Genomic DNA, 20,971 nt, shown 5'->3' with positions numbered 1-20,971 from the left:
TGCCTTCAGGAATGAGTCTGCTACAGGCCAGGTCACGTGGCTCTCTGGGATTCATCTGCATCTAGGCTCCCGTGTTCCCACTTCTATCCAAGTTTATGGCCTTTTCATCTATTTTGGGATTATATTGAGGATAATTGTTTTGGGTAGCTGCTTTCTACCCAAAAGCATAGCTGCTTTCCAAATATTTAGTAACATAATGTCAGTTTCTTTTGTCCAATGAAGTCCTTCCTCAATTTGCAGCTTCCTATCTTGCAGTCTGAAAACAGAATGAAAAGGGTGGGAGAGACAAAAACCACATGGATTACCTCACGGTCTCTGTTTATTACATTACCAGCACTATAAACTGAAACAAACACATGACCGAAGTCTAGCTGACAGTTTAAAGGGGACTGAAATCCTAAGAATATGTTCACAGAACTCTTAATCTTTCCTAGATTAATTGAATATAAATAAGTAGGAGAAAATAGGATTTTCGGCAAATAAAATTAGGTACTTACATAAAGAGTTTTATCAGTGTAACTGGTATGGTTGAAGAAAAGACATGTGAAAAACCTAAATCTGGTGTGAGATGAAGGTTCATATCTACAGGTACAAGGAAATACCTCTAAACCCACCTACAGAAGACTTAAATGACAGAGCATAATTAATCTGGCCAAAACATGGAAGAAGGGAATGCAAGATAATTTGAGGGTTTAAAATCATGATCAAGACCTCTGGTTAAACATGGCAGATTGAATACATTTTTTTTTTCGCATCCAAAATCTCATTGAAATTAAAGTAATAGAATTTCTAAGAATTTGGGACACACATGTTCTGGCCACAGATTTCATTGAGAAAGAACAGAAAATGAGTCAATATTTAGGAAGCAAATGGACTTATAATTGCTCAGTGGATCATCAAGTGTCAGATTCTAAACATATAAGCCTAGAGCAAAAAGACAATGAGAAGCAAAAAGAATCTTCTATATAATCCTAGGTAGGACCATGAACTAGCATCATGGGGGCAGGGCATGAGCTAGACGGGGAAACCAGGGTCTAACTCGGTTGAACACCTTTAGAAGACTCAAATCTTAGATCTTCTCCCTATATACTCCACACAGCCTGACTGTTCCTTCTTCACCTGTTAAAGGTAGGGTTGTTGGAGGCCCAGGTGGGTGAATGAGCTAGATCTAAGCAGAAATAAGTTTACCTAAAAATGCACATATACATATCTTTTCTTACTTTTAGAACTCAACCAAGCAAGAAAGTACAGGATTTCTTTCTGAGTGAACTGACTGTAGCAAGAGAAAAGATTTATTCATACTATTTTTTCATGGAAGTGGGGTAATAAAGGAGGATATTGAAATGATCAGGACCTTATCTGATCATTCTAGAGCAGTAATGTCCAATAGAAGTACAACATAAACCTCATGTTGTAAAAATACTCATGTACTTCATATGTGAAATGTCCAGTAGCCATATTAAAAGCATAAATAAATTATTGGAATTAAATTTCTTTTTTAATTAATTTTTAAAGTTTTATTTATTTATTTTTAGAGAGAAGGGAAAGGTAGAGAAAGAGAAGGAGAAAAACAAATTTGTGGTTGCTTCTCGGGTGCTCCCAACTGGGGATCTGGCCCGCAACCTAGGCATGTGCCCTGACTGGGAATTGACCTTTTGGTTCTCAGGCCAGGCCGGCATTTAATCCACTGAGCCACACCAGCCAGAGCTGATATTAAATTTAATATATATTCTTCAGTCTAATATCATAAAAACTATCATTTCAATCAATGTAAAATTATTAATAAGCTATTTTACTTTTTTGGTATAAAGTGTTAGAAGCCCAGTTTTTATTTCATGCTGACAGCTCATCTCAATTTGGACTTTGTTCATTTCAAGTTCTCAGTAGCAACCTGTAGCAGTGGCTCCATACTGGACAGTACAGCTTTAGAATGAGATTTTATGTTCTGGCCACAGTACTAGATAAATGGGCAGTCACCAGACATTTCAGGAACACTTCTGACACGCAAGACAAAATTTAGAAACAAATAGGCAAAAAATAAGAATGCATATAAAGGAAAGGGAATAAAAATACGCTAACTATTTTTGTGATTAATGTTTTCCAACAACTAAGAGAAGATACCGCATTCATGACACTAGGGAAACAGAAACCCATGAAGTAGTTAAAGCGTTAAAGCAGTGATTGTAGAAACAGCACAGTCAGCGGAACAGTTGGGGGGGCTGTCAGAGCAGCAGCGTCACAGCACAGGGAGCTGTGACGGCAACACAGGCTCTTAGAACAGATCCAACATCCATGTGATAGGATATGCATAGAACACACAGTAAAAACCAGAACAAAATGGGGAAGTAAGAATAGAGTACATGAATATTTTCTGGAGTTGAGGGATATACATCATCAGAATTTAAGCACAATTAATTACAAAGGCCACAGGCCACAGGCCATGGCCTACCTGCCTCTCTTTAGAAAGTCACAGAGTATCAAGAATAAACAGAAAATCTGAAAAGTCTCTGATTGGCTTGTGAGAAAGTCTCACACAAATCAGAAAATAAAAAGATAAAACGAACTTTGATAGCAACACTGGGAATTTAGAAAATCAAATGAACAATCTTTTCCAATATCTGAGGGGAATTGATTTCCAGCTATTTTTCTATGCATAAAAAATGTTTTAAGAATGAGGATAAAGATGTTTTAATATACACAAGTTCCCAAATTTTACCTCTGTTTTTACCCTTTCTTAGGAAGCTTAAGGAAGTCTCCAAATACAAACTGCAGTAAAACAAGGAAGTAAGCATAGAAATCTGAGCACAGATAATCGAGGCCATAGCTTATCTGATAACTAAGATAAAGGGAATTTCCAGGAAGCAGTTGAAGGGAAGTTTCAGGGTAACAAATAGGTCAGGGACCTAGGAAACAAACCAGTTAGTACTGGAGCAGCAGCACAGAGGACTGAAGGAAGCAATGATCACCCCTGGAAAAAAAAATAAATTTTACCAGAAACAAAGCATTCCTTATATACTTCTTAGCTCTGCTGTTCAGAAAATTTATGATAATAATGTAAACACTCAATAATATCAAAAAATAATTATGTTAATTGAGTTGGGAGACGAAAAGCATGGTGGAGATGGTAGGTAAAATGGGTAAAGTGGTTTTGCCGTGGAACTATAAAACCCAGAAGCTTTCTCCCACAAGAAGAAAGAAAAGGCTAATGTGTAAAATAAAACAATTTTTTAAAAATCAAGGAATAGCACTATAAGCATGTTATCTAGAATTCATTCAAAGTGTTTTCTCTTTGAAATGGGAATTTATTCAAAAGAATTCCCATTTCATGGGAATAGGAGAAGGTGGAAAAATAAGGCAATTATCTTTAAATTTTCTTTAAACTTTAAGGCACTATTTGACTTTTTCAAATAACCCTTGATGACCCTTCCCCTTTTTCCCCATTATCCCTTCCCACCTCCCCTCTGGTTAGTGCTAGCATGTCCTTTATTTCAATGCTCTGGTTATATTTTGCTTGCTTGTTTGTTGTGTTGATTAGGTTCCACTTAAAGGTGAGATCATATGGCATTTGTCTTTCACCACCTGGCTTATTTCCCTTAGCATAATGCTCTCCAGATCCATCCATGCTATTTTGAAGGGTAGGAGCTGCTTCTTTTTTTCTACTGTGTAGTATTCCATTATGTGAATGTACCATAGCTTTTTTTATATTCAAATACATTTTAAAGCAAGATTTTATTTGTATTGAGCTCTGCTCAATAATTGCTTATCAATCCTTTACTTTTCCCCCTATTTTCTGACTCTTACCTTTATTTATGACTTTGCTGAAATGTCTTCATTTTCTGAAGCATTTCCCTAGAAACCTATCTCCTCAGACTACAGCTTTGTTTTCTACTTTTCTGAAAATACTGAAGCCATCCACTCCATAATCTCAAAATCTCTGCATAAATATAATGCTTGCTTTGCCCAACCACTATAACCCCTCACCTGCAAATCCTTGGCTCCTATGAAGACGTGTTCATGTGGGGATACTTGTTCAAACTGATGTTTTCAGGAGAAGATGGGTGCTAGAAATTTCCAGAACTGCCATTTTGCTGACAAAATTTCTGTTTAGTCTAAACATTTTATTGAAGTCTTTATAAACAGTTGTTACATAACTCTGTACATCATACAATCAGCCCACAAACATTTACATCTTTTTTGGTAATTTGACTGAGATATCATAGTCAATTGCTTACCAGTTCCCATTCAGCTCCACTGAAAATCTAGAACACATTCCCCTGTTAAAATTATCTCCATCAATATTTTTAAAACATACTTGGGGAACTTTAGTGTAACAGTATTTATTAAAGAAAGAAAATAGATTCAAATAGATGATCAAGTAAACTTAGATTGGAAGATTATTTATAGATTATCTGCTATAACTTCCCATTTTAACTAAGAAGCAGAGATGACATTAAAAGTTCTTAATGTCACAGGTAGTAACAGACCAATTCATATCTCCCCATTCTGAAATCTGAGAGGGATTTTAACAATTAGTTAATCTGAATAATTTAATTTTTAGATGAGGAAGCAGAGTTCCAAATTGCTCATACACAGTTTGGCTTTGTGAAATTCTAAACACTAAAACTGACAAGCTCAGGGGAAGCCTGTAGGGTGTGCCTTACAAATCCAGAGACAGTCACTACCCCAGGAGGTCTGAATATAAAAATTCCCAACTAAAACTTGGTCATGGCGGGTAGTCAAGTCTGAGGCCTGTCCCTTCCTTGGCAAAGGTTTATCTTTCACTTTGAAATTGTATATTACCTTTGTGCATCTCAGATAACATACCTTTAAAATATCAGAGTAATCTTTTCCAGAGCACAAGGCCACATTGTTATCTTCTTGCCCACATACCATCTCTATGTGTTATAAACAGTCATTAGCAACTAACTATCCACTACCCACCAACGTAAAAAGTATGTATCCCTCAGTTTTGTTTTTGTATCCAGTCTCAAGCATTTCCTCACTTTGCTTTCTCCCATCTCCATAAACTACCACCAATGAATAGTTATGTAACTCTCCTTAGGGCTCCTCCATAGATTCTAATGTATAGAGTAAGCTACAAAACTGCCATTCTTTATTTTTTATAAGATAAAGTTTATTTAGAAAGTCACAGAGGTAGGAAAAGTAAGCCAACTAGACACAGGCTCAGGAAATACATCACACAAGGAAAAAAGTGCCCTTGGAGCTTAAGAAAGGTAAAGGCAACATGCCTGGGCAGTAAAAGGGGGGGGGAGGGGGAAGTGCAGGCTGGCTGTGCTTACCAAATTGACATTCTTTTGAACATTCTGTTGAGATTTTGCTTCATAGCAACCATCATCAATTTGGCTCAAATCAACTCTCATAAGACTTTTTCTTTGGCCAGTTATTCTTTTGTCAACAGTTTTTAAAATCTTAACCATGAGCTAATCTGCACCCATTTTATAGATGGGGAAGTAGACATAGGCTAATAATTTACAAAACTAATATGTAGCAAAATTAATATGTAGCACTTAAATTCAAATCCACCCAATGCTATATAGCCAGTAATTTATACATTTGGGAACTGCTATCAGGAAAACTACAAGAGTTTTCCTGAAGCTTCCTCCCTAAGGTTTTTTTTTGGGGGGGGGGTAGAAACTGTAAAAAGAAGAAGTAAACACAATTCTAAGCTTTGGGCTAGAAAGGAGAAAAGATGTTCAAAAACTCATTTATTCATTTAAACACTTACTAACTATAGACTATATCCAGACTTTGAGCTTGGCACTAGGACAAAAAGGTAAGTGGAATACAGTCTTTAGTAAGTTTTGGTTTTATTGAGAGTAGATAGACTGTAAGATAATGCAAGGGCTTCAATCAAACAAGAGGGGGGAAGTTCATACAACCAAAAAAAATAGCATGCATAAATGAAGCAGCAGGAGGAAATTATATATTTGGAAAATCACAAAAAATATTTTTAGGAAAGTAAAAAGAGTAAGGAAAATGGCTAGAGACCAGATTTCAAAGCCCCTTGCATGATACTCTAAAAAGCTTAAATGTATTCTACAAACACAGTAGAATCATTAAGTAATTTAAGTAGAGGAAGTGGTGGGATAAGAGTTTTCAGTTTTGAAGGGTGATTTTAAAAGCAGTAAATTGGGATGAAAAACCAACAGTATGGAAAGACGTAAGGTTTGACCCAAAACTTACATTTTGTCTAATGAAGAAAAGGTAGGCTTGTTCTGGACAGAGTTTTGATTAGTAGGAAAGTGTTGGGAACCTTACACCTGGCTTCTAGCTAAAAACATTGCATTGATTACAGGAACCTGTGCACTCCACGAGCCAATCGGCTACAGGTACATGAGGTGTGCATGCGCTCCACGAGCCAATCAGCTACAGGCACATGAGGTGTCCACGCCTACCAGTTGCACCTAAGTAATCAATAAGCGGGCTCTTCTTTGTCTCAAGCTAGCCAATAGCAAGCAACCTAATCTCCTTCCTCTCCCTCCCCCCCTATATATATACCCAGTTCGGAAAAATAAAGTTTGCAGCTTGATCAGAATCTTTTGTTTTGTTGCCATTCTTCATGCCTCTTGTCCCCCCAACTCATTTGTTCTAGGTAGGTGGTCGAGCCCCAGTTGATTGCTCCGTGGGCCTGAGCAGGAAAGCACCTGTATTTTACGGCAGCGGTTGTGGCCAAGAGGCTGTGAAACTAAGGAGCAAGCCCCAGAGTCATTCTCATGCGTGGGAGAAATACTCTTTCTAAACTCTTTTCATAGCACTCTGGAATATAACGGCAGGGGTAGAAAAAGGAAAGGTCATAAAAACTGAATAAGAACTGAAGCAACAGTCCCAGTTAAAGCAGAGGTAAAACACTAAAGGCCAAAGGAAAAGATGGGGAGCTCTTAGTCCTTTTATATTGGCTCTGGTTGAAGTGACAACTCGAGCATAAAGGTAACAAACAGTAGAGCAGACAGCAAGGACACTCACAGTCTGCAGGTGATATGTAGGGAAGTACTGAGTCTCCTAATTTCTCCTTCTCCTCACTTACTCCAGGCTCCGGTTTGGCTCCCCGGGTAGTGCAGAATCAGGGCACTTCCGTGTCACAGCCTTGGAGAAAGGCGAAGTGGGTAAGGAGAGGGGACAAAGGCAGGACTCCGCTGCAAGGCCCCATAAGTGAAGACTCATCATTAGATTGATTGGGCTGGCCCAAAAGTTGATTTGGCTTTTTTTCATAAGATGGTTTGGGTAGCACTTAGTTGTCTTTAACTTCATTTGAAATGATTTTGTTAGATTGTATTGTGACAGCTGTCATATCTGCATGCACTTAAAAAAAAACGTATTGAACTTGAGCCCTGGCTGGTGTAGCTCAGTGGATTGAGCACATGCCTGCGAACCAGACAATTGCTGTTCTATTCCCAGTCAGGGCACATGCCTGGATTGCAGGCCGGTTCCCTGCAGGCCAGTTCCCAGCAGGGGACGCACGAAAGGCAACCATACATTGGTGTTTCTCTCCCTCTCCTTCCCCTCTAAAAGATAAACAAATAAAATCTTACAAAAAAAAAACCTTACGGAAATTGGTGAATTTTTGTGTAGCCATTTTAATATTGAAGATGGAATAAAATATACAACATTTTTGGCATAAAATGCTTTATTATTTCAAGAAAGGTAAAATCGCAGCTGAAAGTGTGACTGATCAAACATGTCAAAAGTGGTTTGCAAAGTTCTGTACCGGAGATTTCTTGCAGGATGATGGTGGTCCGTGGTCGGATAGACCAGTTGAAGTTGAAAACAGTCAAAGTGAGACATTAATTAATTGAGAACAATCGATGTTATACCATGCAGGAGATAGTGGACATATTCAAAATATCCAAATCACTAAAGTTACTGGTGGAAATGAAAAATGTGTCTTATTTTACAGAAAAAACTAAATGGACTTTTTGGCCAACCCAGTACTTAGTCACTGGATTCAGTAACTGGATCCAGTTAAAGAATGACCTTTTCGGGTAGAAGCAATGAAAAAAATGACTATATGAACCTGCCTTTTGGTGAATACATTTATAGTTTATCTTGTTCAGCCACTGAGTATATAAAACACAAATGTATTATGACAGTTTAAAGAGACAAAGAACAAAAAGAGAATCTAAGTCTAAAGCCAGCAGAAAACACGAAGACACCCCAAGAAATAATCTGGGTAGTTTTTATAATTAAAAGCAATCACCACTGAGAAGTGACCACCGTTTACCTTTATAGCTTATATGCTCTGGCAAAACACAGAATAGATGTAAGAAAAAAAAAAGAGAGAGAGCTGCTCTTCTATTCTAACATAAATCATACAACTTTCAAAAATATATGTAATGTGTAAAGACTTCTCTGAAACACACAAGTATAGGAAATATTTCAGGTAAGAAAACTGATTGACCATAATTCTCTTTTATTTCTCTCACACATTGGTGCTAAGCTGGGCACAGAAAGTACTCTTTTCACCATCACGAAAAGCAGTCATGAGTGCTCATCTGTAGCAAACTTGCACACAGTAATGTTAAAGAATATACCACAGATCATAAGCAAAAGTACACTATGCAAGTTTGACCCTAAATAAAGTGAAGAATGAACTCCAAGAATGCTAACTTCCCAAGTAACTAATGGTTATTTTAATATTATTCACATTATTCTCCCGTTATTACTGTTAACTGAATTAAGTCAGTTATCAGGATTCTACTATAATTTAACTATTGAATCCTTCAGATTGAAAGATCCAAAGTGCTGCCTTTGGCTGTAAAGACTTGAAGAAAACACAGCCATGGTGCCTATCTGTAATGTAAAAAGATTTAAGCCCTGTTTTTCAATTAAAAGTTAAAATGTTTAGCTGAAATTTAACTTCTCTATTTCAGTTTCTTCTTCAGTAAATTACTGTTCTCAGTGCACATAAAACAAAACTACATGTTTTTCTAGAAAATAGGAAAGATAAAATGTGATCACGAAAAAGGATAAACCTTAAGGAGAAAGTAAAAAGTGACCTTCTTTTTTAAGATCATATCTTTAAGAGTAAGTAACTAAAGGGCAAATTCTATGAAGTTCAGCCAAAATAACTTCCCCTTATTAGCTAGATAATGTGATAAAGCGGAGGTGATAAACAAATCACTTTCTCTTTTGCTGTGGCTTGTGTGGCTCAGTGGATTGACTGCCAGCCTGAAAACCAAAGGGTTACAGGTTTGATTCCCAGTCAGGGCACATGCTGGGGTTGCAGTCCAGGTTCCCAGTAGGGGGTGCATGAGAGGCAATCACACATTGATGCTTCTCTCCCTATCTTTTTCTTTCCCATCTCCTCTCTCTAAAAATAAATAATTTTAAACATTATTCTCTCTTTTATACTGCCTTTATTATATTTTAAGATGAAACACAGAAACTCAATAATAGGGAAGCTTAACTTTACATATGTAACTGAAACCTTGGATTTATTATGTAGCTCTTGTTTAAAAAGCATTTATGTATAGATCAAAGAAAGTGGCATTTATAATACCATTCAAAGTGTCTGAAATATTACATTATGGAAAGATTGTTTTCTATGTATGATTTACCAAATCAAGCTTAATTCATGGTTTTATCTCATTTTCTTTACAGACTTATAACAAGTTATAAAGTGAATTACAAGCATGGGACATATGTTAATATTTCTAGTCACTTTAAATCCATACAATAAAGAAATATTAAATGTTATTCAATCATGAACTTGAATCACTTACTAGATCTTGCTTTCTTTAAATGAAACTTATGATAATAATAGTCTATTACCAAAGGTGAGATTATCCCATTTATCCCTATATCTAGGAAGCATCAAGAATATCTAAGTAAAAAGTTTGGCATATATTTTACTATATTTATATAATTTCAACTTAGATGCATAAATCCAGAAATATGTTGATTTATAATAATTCCCAACTAAAAGAATCTTGATAATCTCTCATCAGAGATTATTAAGATCTTTATGTAATAAGTAGAAAGAGCCCTTACTTCACATGTTACTTTCACTAAAATTAAAATTTTATTCTACATATTTCATATCTACCAATAGTATATATTTCTTCATTTATATAATAAATTAGTTTTTATGAGATAAGGGCATAAAAGTTTATTAAATCCCTAAACAATGCATGTACTTTATAGTTATTATATACACAGATTAATCTCCTCTTGTGTTTGTTATTGATCATCAAATTACTAGCATAAGACTTTCGTGTTAAAATACTTAATGTGTTCAGCATACCATAGGTTTTATAGAGAAGGTTACAAAGAAATCTATTAGAATCTTACCATCAAAGTAGTGGAAAGCAAAGTACATGCAAGTAGGTTTAATTACTGAAATAACTTTTTTTCCCATGAGAAAAAGAAAATAGCTTTCAACATTCAGGGCTTGGCCTGGTGCTATCTGCTAGTTTTATTGTTTCAGAAACTGGGCTGGCAGTCACGGTCAGGTCGTAATTTCCTCTCGGTGAGTGTAAACAATTACACAGAGCATCAGCACTACACAAGGCCACGTGATTATGCTGGGTCAAGACAGAAAACATGATTCTCTGTAATCCTGTTTGGACACAGACAAATTATGAACATCATCTAAGCCAATGGTTCCACACATTTTTGGCTATTCTCATGCACGCTCACTTTTTAAGAACTACTGCTCTAAATCTAGTTCAATTTAAACAGCTGCTAAAACTGAGCTGTGAGCTATAAGATAAAACTTCCCATTCTCCAGTTTCCAGCATTCACTTACCAGTCTCTGTTTTCCAAAAGAAAGAAGGCTTTAAAACTAGATTAGACTCTGAGTTTGGCTCATCTGTCCTAGTGCATGTCCTTTCCTAATCTTATCTTGCCCTCAACCCTTTGCCTACATAGTGGGCACCTGCTGGACAGTCATGCCAGCAACTTGATGCAACATCTCCCTTCACCACCAGATCACAACCCAGAAGGTATGCAAACTCTTGCTACACAATCTTTTTACTGGTTCTAACACTGGTTCATTTCCCCATTCAAACTCTTTCTCATTCTTGAGTTTTTCAGATGACTTTTGAAGCTACTTTTTAAAAATCATACTCATAGTTTGAATTATTAACTTTGTTTTGTATTTATGCTTTTATTTCTCATTAGCACTGGCAAATGTTTCATGAATCTGCAGCCCTTGCAAGAGTAAAATTAAATAAATTCCTTAAGCATTCTTAGTCTGAAATTTTAATTGGGATAAAATGACAGAATCCATAAAATGTGAACCTGATACTTCCCTTGAAGTAGCTCACAGTTCAACTAGGAAGACAGATTCAAAAAGTTATAAAACACTGGGACACCTCCGCTGAAGTGAGCAGAGTGAACACTGGGTTAGGGAAGGAGCTGGAAGAGGAAGTAAGTAATAGCTTACTTGAGAGTTATAAATATGGCCCCATTTTAGAAGAAAGCTTTCAGGTTTTCACTATTGAGTATGTTACCTGAGTGTCATAAACAGCTTTTATTATGTTGAAGTACTTTCCCTCTATAAATATTCTATTATGTATTAATCATAGATATTGTATCTTATTAAATGTTTTTTCTGCATCTGTTGATGAGGTCATATGATTTTTATCCCTTTGTTTTGCTAATGTGGTGTATTAGATTGATCTATTTACACATGTTGAATCATCCTTGTGTCCCTGGAATGAATCCCACATGATATGTGATATATTTTTTAATTTCTCTTTTTGATTTGCTAGCATTTCATTTACAACTTTTGCATCCATATTAATCAGAAATATTGGTCTATAGTTTTCTTTTTTGTGTTATCCTTGCCAGGTTTTGGTATCATGCTTACAATGGCCTCATAAAATGTGTTAGGAAGTATTATATGTTCTTCAGTTATTTGGAGGAATTTGGGAAGGATAAGTATCAAATCTTTTTTGAATGTCTGTGAGAATTCGGAGTGAAGCCATCTGGTCCTGGATTTTTATTTTTAGGGAGGTTTTTGATGCTTGTCTCAATTTCCTAACCATTGATTGGTCTGTTCAGATTTTCTTTTTCTTTTTCTTTTTCTTTTTTTGCAACTTCTTAATCTCTTACCAAAATGACATTTATTTGTATTTCTTACAGAAACTGTAAGTGGTAGGTAATCGATGACACTAGGTAGTTTGTCCAGACATGAAAGAAGGTGTTACCAGTAAATGCCTTTTTGAAGTGTCTTCTGTCACCATTTCAAGATAGGCCTGCTCAGCAAAATCCAATATTATCCCTTCCGTTACTTTATAAATATAGATTTTGCAATCTTTCATGATTCATATATTTCTAGGAATTTGTCCATTTCTTCTAGGTTATTGAATTTGGTGGCATATGGTCTTTCATAGTATTCTAGAATGATCCTTTGTGTTTCTGTGATGTGTGGTAACTTCTCTTTCATTTCTGATTATGTTTACATGAACATCTCTTTTTTCCTTAGTGAGTCTAGCCAGAGGATTGTCAATTTTATTAATCTTTTCAAAGAACTAGCTCTGAGCTGTATCGTTTGCACACAATGCAATAGACAGAACATGTATCATAGAAATGTATACTTGAAACCCATATAATATTATTAACCAATGTAACCCCAATAAATTTGAATTTTAAAGAAGTTTTAAAACATATGGGTCTGGGTAAAGTGAACAAAGGCATTCCCCCAAAAGATAGTTCCACAAGGAAACATACAACTTGGGGAGTATAGGTGTTTTGGTAAGGCTTTGGTACAGCGGAAAGACAAGGCGGGGAACTGGGGAGGCGGGCACAGATGACATAGTCAAGACCTAATATGATGCCCAGTGCATGAGAGACAGGTGTGTGCTTGAATACCTAGAAATTCTTTTCAAGAATGCATTTTGGAAGCAATATAGGGCTACTCAAAGGTGTTCAAGGAAGGAGTACACTATAAAATTTGTGTTTAGGGAGATGTCTCTGGCATAATGTGGAGAATGTGTTGGAGGAAAGGCCAGAGGAAATCTTTTGAAACAATCTAGGCAAGAAAATACATGGTCTGAATCAAGTCAGTGGCTAGGGAAGAAGAAGTTGAACAAGATTTCAGACATATGGGAGGAGATCATTTAGAAGGTAGTGTGAATAGCTAAGTCTCATGGCAAGTAATTAGGTAGGCAGTGAGAAATACAAATCAAGAATGTGTCGTAGCTTCAGACTGAGTGACAAGACAAAGAAAATGGAGAGTGAAACAGTATCACTAGATTTGGGAGTGGGGTCAGTTAGTCCTAGCTGGCATTTTCACTAATGAGTGGCAGCATCCTGAACTAGTTACTTAATCTATCTGAGTCTGTTCACACATTCTTATAAAGAGAATAACACTACCCACATTAAATTTATTATGACAATTAAGTAGTTACAGTCAACCCTTTTATGGTACTTATTATGTGGAGGGCACTTACATAGTTTATATATAGAGACTTGCTTATTTTGAACAATTACTCTATGAAGTAGATACTTTTTTATTGTTTCTATTTTACAGAGAGGAAGCATAGGAACCAACTAACTTGCTCAAGGTCACAGAGCTGGTAAGTAACAGATCCAAGTTTCAAACCTATGGAGTCTGGCTACAGGTATATACATAACTCATAGACACAGACAACCAGCGGGAAGAGGGGGTGGGGGATGGATGGAGGTGGGCAATGGGCTGGGGAACAGGTACATCAGTGATAATGTATATGAGAAATTAATACTAAAATGAAATAAAATAAACAATGAAAAAATAATAAAGTGACTTGCCTAAGGGCACTAAGGCTTTAAAATCTGGGAAAAAATAGAAAATGTACCTCAACTAATAATTTACAATGCTTCTTATTAAATACTACACACTTTGCAAAACAATTATCAGAGTGCCTTGCAGGGACCCAGTAGGTGATAACGAGCTATTATAGTTACTTAACCCATCCATTTATTTATAAAGTATTTACAGAGTACATGTATGCACATTGATTCAAGCATAGTTAAGAGACATACCTACCTTGGGGATATTTACAATTCAATTTTGTACATAAAAGGCACATCATGAGTCAGAACACAGTGACAAGGTTATGTGTTAAAAGAGTTTAGGTCATTTCAACTCAAGATGTGGACCATCCACATTTAGAAGGTGACCAGCAGGCACACAGATATGTGACTCTGAAACTTGGGGAAGAGGTTAGGGTTCTGAGATGTAGCTTTGGATCTATTCAACATACAGAATATAGGTGAAGACATAAAAATAGGTAAGATCTCTTAGTAGGCATTGATGGGCAAGGAGGCACAGAAAAACTTCAAAAAGGGAAATTTGAGAGATGACAGTCTATCTAATGGCTAGGCAACCGTATAAAAGCTCACTTAAATTCTATGTGCCTCATAGTCTTCACTTGTAAAAATTTATGTATCTTGGTTTGAGAGTATTCTAATATTTCCACTTCTAATATTTATAGCTTTTACTGTGAATATGTTAATGTTGGGAGAGCAGCTGGAAGGAGTTCCAGCCTTACACCTCAGAAAACAATAACAACAACAAAAAAAAAAACCCAGCTTCGTAGCTGTTGCTTTGCCGTGGTAAATAACTGTTAAGTAGTTTTCTTTTTTTTCACAAAAGACCATTCAGATTGTGTCAACTGCTTTTATTTATCTACGGGATTTCAGCCTAAGACATGCTCTTGCTGTTACTATGTACAGAAGTTCTGCATGGGGCACTTTAGTGAGAAAACAAAATGTCATCTTTAACACTTAAGGGGAATATTCATGGGGTAAAAAAGATAGGGCTAATAATGATAGTAAACTTTATTTACTAGGATTTACTTTATTCCTTGACCAATCTTGCTTTTCCTGACTATACATGGTGAAGCAGAGCGTTTCTGTGAACTGTTACAATAGGACTGCGATATGAGGATGCTACTCAGAGGTGTGGAAGACTAAAGGTGAAGAAACCTTCCAGGGGCTCTCAGGGAAGTCGGGAAGGAATTCTGACCAAGAGATTGAGAAAGACAACAGCTGATGCCTGCACTTCTACCATTTGCCAGCCATCACCTTCACCCTCAGAAAAGTTTCGGGGGCATGTGTGAGGAGCCTAGCAAAGAACAATATTACCCAGGTCATTGTTTCCCATAAAGTTAGAAGTGGAGAAATCACAACCCACACCTGGAGAAAGGTTAGCACAGTTTGAAGATGACCACTGGACCCAGAGTGGAACTGACCAAGTGAAGAGTTTTCCTCTAGCTTTATCCAAAACTGGGTACACTCAGTGAAGATATCTGAGAGAGTGAATACAGAAGCAAGCACATTTAAGCTTGTCACATGGATTCAGGAAAAGGATTAGGACTTCAGAGGAGTTAAGTGAAATAAATGAGCTTCTTGTACTGACTCACTGAGAAATCATTGGTGTCTCTAAGTTTAAATACTTAGTGTAAATTGAATTACAGAATATTTCTCTATTAAATGGCATTATTGATTTTAATAGCTGATCTTCCCTATATCACACAAAAACAAACAACTAAACACTTGGGAAGGGGAGGATGGTGCTAAAGATGGTAACACTCCATAAAACTACCTGCCTGAGGATTCTCACATGAAAACCCTTGAACTACACAGGTTTGAACTGCATGGGTCCACTTACATGCAAATCACTTTCAATACTTGCCCTGTTTTTTCTTTCCCAGTAGACATTTGGGAGTCCACAGATACAGAGGGCTAACTGTGTGCATTGATCTGCATCATGTTATGTAGGAGACTTGGGAATCCATGGATTTTGGTGTCTGTGGGGGTGTTGGAACCAATCCCCCTTGGGCATGGAGGAACAGCTTAAGTTTTGGGGCAGTTGAAAGTTATATGCAAATTTTCAGCTGAACAGGGGGAAGATGCCCCTAACCTTCATGCTGTTCAAGGGCCAACTGTAGATGTGTCTTTTTGGATATTTCAATATGAATAAGTATAAGAAATTCAAGAAATAGATTTTTAAATTGTTAAAATGATGAAAAAAATTTTAATTTTAGTTATAGTCCTTAGTGGTAGGTAAACATTTTATTTATTTATTATTTTTTTAAAGATTTTATTTATTTATCTTTAGAGGGGAAGGGAAGGAGAGAGGGAGAGAAACATCAATTATGGTTGCCTCTCGTGAGTCCCCTGCTGGAAAATGGCCTGCAGCCCAGGCATGTGCCCTGACTGGGAATCGAACAGTGATCATGTGGTTCGCAGGCCCGTGCTCAATCCACTGAGCTACACCAGCCAGGTAAACATTTTAGGTTAGAGAAGATTTACACATCATATTCTTGAATAAATGAATAAAATCTCCCTACTGAGTGTTTAATATGTGTCAGACATTGGGCATTGCTGATACCAAGTTGCAAAAGATCCCTGTCTTCCCGGAGTTATCAGCCGAGCAGCGGGCGCCAACTCTATGTAACAGCAAAGGTCCGTGCACATTGCCCTTATCACAGCTTGTGTGCTCCTGCATTGCAATTGCCCATCTACCTGTCTGCTTAAATGTAACTTTTGACCAGGCAACTTTTAAAAAGGACAGGACTCCTAGAAACTAGAGGTTTCCATAGAAACCAGAGGTCTTTCCCTTATGAAACCAAGCCAAAATTTAGATTAGTGTTTGTTCCCCATTTCAGGCAAGACAGTTCAACAAAATTAATTCACAGAACTATCAAACCTAGGTTTAGGATGTATACTACTTTAAGCTATTTTATTCCATGTGCTGTATATGTTACTTAGCATTTTAAGAGTAAATTGTGTATTTAGAAACATCACGACAAGTTGCTAAGAGTGGTCAAGGGAAGCAACTCTGTAACAGTCACTAGTCGGGCTGATTTTCTCCAGGAGGTTGATGGTTCATTAAGGGTTCTGTGTGTATGCAGTGATGGGGAACCTGTCCACAAAATTCAACCTTCGCTATATTTTTTTATCATTTATAAAGTTAACTGACTTTATTTTTAACTTTCCAGAGGTTTTATTCTATATAAAGAAAACTGGGAAGTATCATTTCTAAAACTTCCTAGAATGAGGCCAAAATTGCCCCCTTATAATGGCATCTGTTACATTTCAAATAGAGTAATAATGAATTTCCAGCATGGAATAAAATGAGTCTCTAGTTAAAATTCTATTACACTGTGTTCTTAATTTTTAAAAACATGACATGACTATTTCTGATTTCCTAAAATTAAAATGAGAGAAATGTAAGATTTATATCTAGAAGATTAAATGAGAAGAAAACATTAATTGAGAGATGAAACTAATCTTTAAAAAACAAACAAACAAACAAACAAAAAACACTGTCCTTATTTCAGTTTTAAACTCCACAAGCACTGAAGGACAAACAATACTTTTCTATTTGAGCACACTCTGGAATCCTCAGTGAATGTAGCCAAGTTCTCTGCTATGTACCCTCCATTTGCCTGCCAATTTTCTGTCATTTCCTCCTTCAGATGATAGGGTTTGTGTGACAAAGGTCTCTGGGTATATTTCAAAACATCTTAAAATACTTAACATTGTACCACCAAGCACCTATCTTAAACTGTTATTTATTCTCCACAGACTGAATTTGTCAGAAGGGACAAAGCAGCATCCACCTTAGCTTCTCCATAAACAAATGGCAGAAAGCTCATCATATGGAAAGAGGCAATGGCATATTAATTGCTCTTTGTAAAAGAAAACAAATTTCCAGTGGCTTAGCCAACTTTTGTAGTTTGACACACCACCAATAAAACAATAAAACTAATTATTTACTATATTTCTTTTTATATTCTCTATTCACTTTTCCTAATTTTAGACAATTTCCTTTTCCTGATAAACAATTCATTGTGAGCTGAGAGAATCACTTTGGATTAGGCATTTTTTTTTTCAGGATTCCAGCAACCTGATATGGAAACATAGTCACTCCTGCTCTTCTGATACCTCTCTGCTCCTCATTCCAGATCATTCCTTTTAGGTGGTAGTAAAGTGGTGATGCACTTTACAATTTTTTACCTAAAAAGCAATCAAAACCATATAGGCAAGTGACAATAAAAAATGTCCCCCTTTTTGTTCATTTTAAAGCATTGCTTTTTCATTTCATAATTTTGTGAAGTTTTTTCAAATAATTTAATGATAAAGCTTAGTTTATAAATACTAAGAAAGTTAAATTCCATAGTCACCTTAATTAGCAATGTGTGCCCAAAGCGAACTGAGGTATAGTCACATCCACAGCAATATATTGTGTATTTCTTCACTCTAAGAAAAACATAATTTTTTATTTAGCCCATTCTGTAGTCTTACATGGTTTTTGCCACTTGATTTTTTTAGCACTTTAAATTTTATTTCCTTTTTCCCTCCTAAAAATAATTTTTGTAAGTTCAGGAGCTTATTTTTTATTCCCAGGTGAAAATTGTTTGATTATCCTCAGGTGTTTGCTTGCTTTCTTAAATGTTCAGAAGAGTTCACTGAAAAGTTGTCCTTTGCAAAAGGATCTGATTCCAAATAATTACTGTTTGTGTGTTGTGCATCATTTGACAATATTTCTCCTTTTCCCTTGTCAGGATTAGAGAAGTCTCATACATTGTCCAACAAATCCCCCTTTCATTATTCTGTCAGCTATGCCTGGGTATAGGTTGCCTATTTCTCTTCACCTGATCTAAAACCCACCTGAATGCTGAGTTTTTCTCACAGGAATGACAAGAAGTTAGCACGTGTATCCATATCAACCCAGAAAGCTTTCCCCAGAATTCAGCCCAACTCCAAGCAACCATTCTGCAAAGAATAAAAGGAAGCGATCCTCAAAGGTAAAGAAGCCTATCCAATTCATTTCCAGTCTTTGTAGAGAGCTAAAGAGTCAGAGGGAACTTTATTTTTTGTATCAGCATTTAATTTTTGTATTTAAATGTATATATAACTCTTAAGAAAGTTTCCTTTCAGCATAAGTCACTACCCTATTATTCCTTGCAGGGCTTTTCTTCTTTTACAGCCACATTATGAAACACACCATGCTACAAAAAATCTGCTATGCAGCAAAATCTCTTGCCCCCAAAAGAAGGTGTCCTGCGCCCACAGTCAATGCAACTTCTGTGATTACTAATGGTCAATCAGTTTATGTATGAAAAGATTATTGTTTTCTTCTTTCCTTCTAGGAGTCAGTTTGTTAAGAGGAGTGGGGCTTTTAAATTATTTGTGAAATATACTTGTCAGTCCTGACAACACTGCAAAAGACATTTTCATAGTCTTATAAACAAAGGTCATTCAACTTCTAGTCTTACTGAAAAGCTGGTCTTCCAATTTAGAAAGCAAAATCAAATTGGTCAGATTTTTAGAGGATTATTTTTTAGAGTAATATTTTTTAAAGTCTATGAGAAGGTAAAGAAAATTTTTTGAAGAAGTATAAAATTAGTGTAGATTAGTATATGTCAGACCAACTTAGAGAACCTGAAGAAATAAAAATTTTCAGTAAAGTTTTACTTTTTGAAATAATTACAAACTTAAGTTTTCTGATACTTCTAGATAAAAAGCATGAAAATGTACAAATGGAAATCTCACAGGATGAATTTAGACTAGTGGAAATGTAATCTTTATCTTTTTAAAGAGTTAAAAATAATTATTCTTTACTAGATGATAGCCCATTAATTATTTATAGCCACATCACTGTACAAAAATAAATCTGCTCACCAGTTTCTAGAGGATCTTGCTTGCCGGGATGTAGGATTTTAAGAGTGGCTTCAGAGAGAGTCTTGGAGGAGGAGATGCAGAAAATACACACATGATTCCTACAGCACAGCAGCTGAGAACTCAGAAATGCAGCATGGGGTCCTGACCATTCATCTGTCTTTAAGGTTACTCTGACATGTGAAAGCAATTGATATCCTGAGACTTCCAGCACTTCGGGCGCTTGCCTAACTCAAGATAAATATAGATTCCTGACACCTGAGCCAGATGAAATTAAAGTTAACTTGAAAAATCTCACTCATTTTGCCTCTTGGTTGAGGAAAATGAAACCTTTAATCCTTTTCCTTTTAAAACTTGTTATGTCCCTTAACAGATAGCTGCAGTGCTTAAGAAAAATAGTAATTCATAATAGTAATTGATTACATAATTCAAGTAATCAATCACTAATAATCAGTTTGCTTCCCTCCTTGATTATTTTCTGTGATAGTGTTGAGACAGGTTCAAATTTCTTTTCTTGATTAGGTATAAGAGAAAGACAATAGTGAATATTAAGTATTATTTATTTGACAAATTATTTTTAGTAACTTTTGTGGGGAAGTCCTTGAAATGTGAATATCTCTGGTAAACTTTCTAGTATTTTTTCTGTTATATAGTTTCAGTAGTAATGGTATTTTTTGTTTACCTCAATTCATGTGGCAGAAAGTGTTATGTATTGTCAGTGCATTTTTGATTTAAAAAAACATTTATTTTACATTTGAAAATCAACATGCATGTCAGTTCTTTGTTTATTATAGTGTTTTTAACTTTATATTTATTGTTTACACCATTACAGATGTCCCCCAAATTTTCCCCTTTGCCCACCTCCACCCAGCCTTCACCCCCCAATACTTTTTTCATACTGAAAAGGGTCATTTTGGAGATTGGTGCGGTATTGTGGAAAGCAGTAGGGAGTTTCCTCAAACAATTAAAAATGGAACTTTCTTATGACCTAGCCATTCCACTTTTGGGAACATATCCAAAGAAACCCAAAACACTAGTTCAAAAGAATATATGAACACCTATGTTTAGTGCAGCCTTTCTTTACAATCACCAAGATTTGGAAGCAGCCCAAGTGCCCATCAGTACGTGAGTGGATTAAAAAGTTGTGGTATTTACACAATGGAATACTACTCAGCCACAAAAAGGAAGGAAATCTTACCTTTTATGACAACCTGGATGGACGTGCAGAGTATCAGCAGCCTTTAAATTATCTTTTAAAAAGTGTTGTTTGTGTGCATAAAAGTTTTTTTATTACTTGAACTAGAAACTTGTTAAACAAATGTCTTACCAAAGAACT

General features: G+C 36.0%; 1 protein-coding gene across 3 annotated transcripts in view; it reads right to left on the bottom strand.

Moving 5' to 3' along the window:
- Positions 1-19,814, bottom strand: part of CD36 (CD36 molecule) — an 83,746-nt gene extending 63,932 nt beyond the window's left edge. For all 3 annotated transcript variants that reach the window (XM_053668919.1, XM_053668920.1, XM_053668921.1), the window contains exon 1: positions 19,639-19,814. The gene's annotated coding sequence lies outside the window, so the exon portion shown is untranslated. The remainder of the gene's footprint in view (positions 1-19,638) is intronic.
- Between the last annotated feature and the right edge of the window lie 1,157 nt (positions 19,815-20,971).

Source organism: Artibeus jamaicensis, unplaced genomic scaffold (assembly GCF_021234435.1).
Source record: "Artibeus jamaicensis isolate MK-2021 breed Jamaican fruit bat unplaced genomic scaffold, CSHL_Jam_final contig_518, whole genome shotgun sequence".
Taxonomy (NCBI): domain Eukaryota; kingdom Metazoa; phylum Chordata; class Mammalia; order Chiroptera; family Phyllostomidae; genus Artibeus; species Artibeus jamaicensis.
The sequence above is the reverse complement of the archived record's forward strand: the minus strand, read 5'-3'. Positions and strand labels throughout refer to the sequence as shown.